Source organism: Sciurus carolinensis, chromosome 2 (genome assembly GCF_902686445.1).
Source record: "Sciurus carolinensis chromosome 2, mSciCar1.2, whole genome shotgun sequence".
NCBI classification, from domain to species: domain Eukaryota; kingdom Metazoa; phylum Chordata; class Mammalia; order Rodentia; family Sciuridae; genus Sciurus; species Sciurus carolinensis.
The window spans coordinates 136,267,465-136,273,650 of NC_062214.1; the positions used below are offsets into that span (position 1 = coordinate 136,267,465).

At 37.9% G+C, this 6,186-nt stretch overlaps 1 pseudogene; it reads left to right on the forward strand.

The window, feature by feature from the left end:
* Window positions 1-2,676: 2,676 nt before the first annotated feature.
* LOC124976572 (28S ribosomal protein S21, mitochondrial-like) lies at window positions 2,677-4,821 on the forward strand (annotated as a pseudogene).
* The last annotated feature ends 1,365 nt before the right edge of the window (window positions 4,822-6,186 follow it).

A 6,186-nucleotide genomic window follows, 5' to 3' on the forward strand; every position in this document is an offset into this window, starting at 1 on the left:
CTACAAAGAGAAAGCAGGGGGATATTTTATTTTGTTACTATTGAATTCAATTCAACAAATGTTAAATGACCATCAGCTTTATGTTATGAACTGGGCTGAGACCTAGTCTAGAAGGAGATAAAGAAGAGTGCTGTGGTTGTGTTGTTTAAGGAAGAAAGAACAGATGAGAAATATTGTGTATATTTAATTTTATAAACTGAATGCTGGGTTTGAATATTGAAAATGTTATAGTTAAATTATTATGTATATTATACTTTAAATATTAAGTATGTTGTGATGCTCTAAATATACATGTTTATTTTAATTTGCATTGCTTTAGTTTTTAAAATTATTAATACTATTATTATTTTGTGTGTGTGTGTGTGTGTGTGTGAAACTGGGTATCAAACTCATGGCCTCACACATGCTAGGTAAGTATTCTATTACTGAGCTATATTCCTAGCCCACTAATGTGTACTGTTTTATATAAATGACCTAGAGATAATTTTGTTTTTGTCAGTAATGTTAACCACAAAATGTTGTACTTTTTAGTGGCAATAATCACTTCTTCCTTAAGAAAAATTAAAATAAATGAGACAAATGGAATAGATTTTTCATTTGCAATTACTGCGTCTTAGGAATAAATGAATCAATTAAGAACTACATTTTACTTCTGAAACAGCAAAGTTAGAAATGTGCTAGGACATGACAGATCATTGTTTCTGATGACAAGGGCAAATGGAATTGTAGGATACTTGAAGGAGACTGGACATTGTCCTGGGTATGCGTAATAGCCAGTCTTTGAGATAGCCCGCAGTGATGTGTGCCTCTTGGTATTCACATCCTTGGGTATTTCCCTCATACATTGAATCAGGGCTGACCTATGTGAGAAAGAGAACACAGCAGAAGTGGTGGTGTGGGTCTTTCAAGTTAAGGCATATAATCCATTGGTACTTTTGCTTTGGTCTTTTGGAGCCCTCACTCTGGGAAAAGTCAATTATTATCCTATGAGATCCTAAAGTATCACTGTAGAAAGTCCCATGTGGAAAAGAAATGAAATGCACAGTCAACAGCCAGCACCAATTTGCCAGAAATGTGAATTAGTCAGTGTGGAAGTGAATCATTCAACCTCATTCAAACTGTCAGATGACTGTAGCCCTAACCAAAATCCGTTTGCATCCCCAAGCAAGAACTTCCTGACCGAGCCCTTCTAAAATTTCTGACCTATAGAAAGCATGAGAAATAAGTGATTATTGTTGTTTTAAACCACCAGGTTTTAGGATAACTTTTTTTCTGACACAGAATTTATAACGGAAATGTGAAACATTGAAGGATTTTAGACTGAAAAGCTGATGGTCTGACTTGCATTTTAGAAATAACTCAGTCTGCAGTGACATCTGTGTAGACTTGGGAAACTAAAACAATTCCATTTTATTTATTTATTTATTTATTTAATTAATTAATTTTAGACAATCACCATAGTGTAATGGTTACCACTTTAAAATGTTTATATGTGAACTACGTCAAAGAAATATAGAGCCCAGGTCACAGGAAGGTTCACTCTTACCCAGGATAAACCATGTAGCGTAAGTTTAGGACCTTTGGAAAAGCTCCCTCCCAGAGATCATTTCCCTATCATTTTTCCACAGAATCTGAGATCCCATCATGAGATCCCATTATGAGATGAGTCCAGGAATCCCCTACTAAGTGGTATATAACCTTGTGTGTCTTCCATTTGCCCCCAGATCCACTTTCTACCCCTTTCACCCTATTCTATAGGACCACTGATCCGTGTGGACAAGTTCAATGCCTTTGGTTTCCAATTGGATTCAACTAATGAAAATCCCCAGAAGATATCAGAAGAGAGGGCAGTGAGGATGGTATTATTATTTCCCAATTTCATTTTTGAAAGGTCACCTTGGACTGATTGGGTCCTTTGATGGAAGGTCACAAGTTCCCTCAAAGCAGGTACCTCTCCAAGACTCCCTGGAATCTGCTCCCTCCTTTTATCCCTCCAGACCTAAGGTGAGAAAAACCCTGGTACTGCTATTCTTTGTGGTTTCACTAGACACTGTACATACATGTGTAAATAGTAGCTTTACCAATACCCCTTGAGTTATCCTAATTTGAACATGCCATCTATTTCCTCCTGGGACATTGATAGATACACTTTAATAGAAGAAATTTCCCAAAACATCATTGGTCATAAACATCCCATTGTAAATAATATAAAACTGCTTTTCAAGAATTAACTATCTAAGATCAGGCTCAAAGGAAATGGAATACAGGACAAATGAATCTTCAAAGAAATAAAAAAGAAACAATACTACCTGACAGAAAGAACAAAGGATTTGACCTCAGTTTGAGTTCCAGATCAGCAGTTTATAGAATCTCTTGGGGCTCATTTTCCTCATCTCTAAAATGAGGGTGGGAATCTAAGTAAATCAGCGACTTTCAATCTTTACTTCAAATAAAAATCCCCACATTTCTACAGATGTACATTCCTGGCCCCTAACCCTAACCTTGTAGGGGAGAGATGCAGAGGAACAATGGAAAGAGAGACACCTGTACCTACTTCCACCAGGACACCTCTGCTGCTGTTTATATGTGACAAGATAACCATAGATGTGACTGGACAGTCCAGATGTTAGGAAATGAACTGAGTCTAGACTATTTGTTTTGTGGATTTCTGAGGTCATGGATGCAAGTTTGGATATTCCAGCTGCCAGTGTGGGTATTCCTCTAGGGAAAGGTGGGCTTCAGGCTGTGAGTGCATGCATGCATGTGCGTTTAAAAAGCAGGTTGGATATCTGTCATTTGTATGTATAAACATTGGACTGGGAAGAACATCCTCCTTACCTCTTTTAGGAATCCCTGTAGGTATCTGTGGTGGGGCATAATCCAGGGTGATGGAAACCAGTCTAAGTCTGAGTTCCTCAGTAGAGGTCAGGAAGCAAGCCAAGAGGGTCCCAGAGTCTGCCCTCTGGAGTTCATGGATTTATTATGGGATTGTGGGGGTGTAATATTCTTGGAATGGGGAACTCAAAGTTTTTAAATTTTAATGTTAAAAGGTAATTTTTTTTTTGTACTGGTGATTGAACCCAGGAGCACTTTACCACTGAGCTACATTCCCAGCCCTTATTTTTTATTTTGAGACAGGGTCTTGTTAAATTGCTTGGAGTCTTGCTAAATTGCCCAGGCTGGCCTCAAATCTGCAATTATCCTGCCCCAGCATACCAAGTTATTGGAATTACAGGTGTGCACCACTGTGCCTGGCTTTAATGTTAAAAGGAATGTGACTGTATTTTGGATCCCTATCTATAGAAGCAATTTATGACATATGGATTGTGTATAATAAATAATAAGTGCTCAGTAACTGTGGAATAGATAAAGAGTACTTAAAAATAAGAACAGATGCCCAGTAGCATTGTGTTAGAATGTAAGGATTTTGTTGTTAAAAACACATGAGGGCTCAGTGGTAGAGCACTTGCCTAACATGTGTGAGGCACTGGATTCGATTCTCAGCACCACATATAAATAAATAAATAAAAATAAAGGTCTGTGGACAACTAAAAAAAATTTTTAAAAAACCCACATATGAAAAGCAGTGAGTTAGTTCACATTAAAAGTATCTGTTCACTCTGGTGATTGATGAATGTGGACATACCTGCTCTTGCTAGGTCCCTGGAAATCCTTCAAGGACTATTAGGAAGGGCTGCTGGCCACTAGCAAGAGAAGCAAAGAAAATATAGAAAATATATATTTTAAATAATATACATTTTTCTAACTTTGTCATTTTCTTTCATGATTCAATAAGTTCAAAGAGCTATTTAAGCCAATTAAAGATACAAAGTCAAATCACTGGACATTTTTTTTCCTTCTTGGTACTGGGGATATAACCCAGAGGTGCTTTACCACTGAGCCACATACCCCCACCCTTTTTATTTTTATTTTGAGACAGGGTCTCACCAAGTTGCTTAGGGTCTCTAAGTTGCTGAGGTTGGCCTTAAACTTGCGACCTCCTGCTTCAGTCTGCCAAGCCACTGTGATTAAAGGCGTGTGCCACTGTGCCCTGCTCTAGTCAATGGGTTTTTAAAACTTTTATATTTTGAAGTAATTATGGAAGAAAGTTGAAAACTGGTATCAAGAGTTCCTGTGTACCCTTCAACAAAAAGTATGCGTATGTGTGTGTGTGTGTGTGTGTGTGTGTGTGTGTGTGTGAACCTAGGGTCTTACACATACAAGGCAAGCACTCTCTCTGAGCTACATCCCTCATCCTTTTCTAGTTTTATTTTAAGACAGAGTCTTGCTAAGTTACCAAGGGAGGCCTTGAACTTGTGATCCTCCTGCCTCCAGAGTAGGTGGGATTACAATCATGTACCCTGCACCTGGCTAAAAAGTATTTTTTTATTTATTTAAATACTGGATATTGAGGGACCAGTCCTGAGGATGTGGGGTCCTGCACAGTGAAGACTTAAATCCAAAGTCTTGATAAAACATCTGAAGTTCATTGCCAGGACTGTGATGATACAGGAAGGGAACTTGCAAGGTGCTTACAGAACCCAGAACAGGGTCTCCCTAAGTAGCCTTGCTAAGTTGCTGAGAATGACCTCAAACTTTTGATCCTCGTGCCTCAGCCTCCCAAATCATTGGGATTACAGAATCCTCAGCATGGGTGGGCTCATTGAGGACACTAAACGACGAAAATACTATAAGAAACTTTGCCGTGAACGACAGCAGGAAAGCTATGAAACCTGCGGGTGGATCTACAACATGGAAATGACTTGAAAGATCAACGTTTTGATGCGAAAGAATCAGACAGGTCCATGGCAGGGCTGCTGAGATGTGGATAGGATGTCCACATCCAGTTTAAATCCACCTCTTTCTCTACAATAAACCCAAATCACATATATGCAAGAAGACTTGCATGTAGAGAAGTAATTCCATTGGTCAGCAGTAGACCCTGTTTCTTACTAAGTGAAAGAGAAACTGAGTCCAAAAGTATTCTAGAAGTAGAATGGTGGTTGTCAAAGGATAGGGAAGAGGACAATCAGGAATTGTTTAATGGGTATAGAGTATCAGTTTGGAAATCTGAAAACATTCTAAAGACAGATGGTGGTGACGGTTGCAAAAAATGTGAATGTACTTAATGTCACTGCATTATACACTTAAATCGTAAAAAGGATAATTTTTGTATAAGTATTTACGATATATATGTTTAAGTCTAGGATGGGTGAGGAAAATTTCCAAACTGGTGGAACATATACCTATCATTTTCTATCCATTTTTTGAACCCTAAAGTAAAATCTTATTGGAAAAACATCTGTTACTTTTTACTGAACTACTCTCCCACCCCTGTGCAACTGTTGAGTAAAGAGGAGACGGTAAATAAATAAATAAATAAATAAATAAATAAATACTGGGTATTGAACCCAGAGGTATTACCACTGAGCTCCATGCCAAATCCTTTTCATTTTTTTAAATTTTAAGACGAGGCCTTGCTAATGCTGAAGCCATCCTAGAATTTGCAATCTTCCTATTTTAGCCTCCTGATTAACTGGGATTACAGATGTGCGAATACTGCTCCTGGAAAAGTATATTTTTAAAATGCAAAATTCAGTTAAATAGTTTTAGGTCACTTTATTCTATTGAATTAATCTTTTGAAATGCTGATTACTTCAAATGTTGGGAACCAAAAGACAACTTATCACATTTAAAATGTTATCTTAAGCACTCTTCCGACAAATGGATCAAAGTTGGTATTAAAAAGCATTGCTCTACCTTTAAAAGGATGAGCTTTGGAAGAAGACCACTAAACAAGGAAATTACAGGAGATAAAAAGTTTTATTTATGGTGTCAATTTCAAAATTTTGAGTATCCTGAAATCATTAGCTGCCCAACTTTCAGGAAGGAAACCAGTAGAGGGCACTCTAGGCTTAATAGACTGCAGAAATTGCACATGGCTTCTACAGAAGTCAGAGATGGGCCTTAAGCTTATCTCCAGCAAGATATTGTCACTTTATTATGAATTTGCCTACTGGATGATTGTAGAAAGACTTGTTTGTTTTTTCTTCTGTACTGGGGATTGCACCCAAGGGCGCTCTACCACTGTGACATATGCCCAGGCTTTTTTTTTTTTTTGGACAGGGTCTCTTCACTAAATTGCAATCCTCCAGTTTCTGTCTTCCCCGTCTTTGGGATTATAGG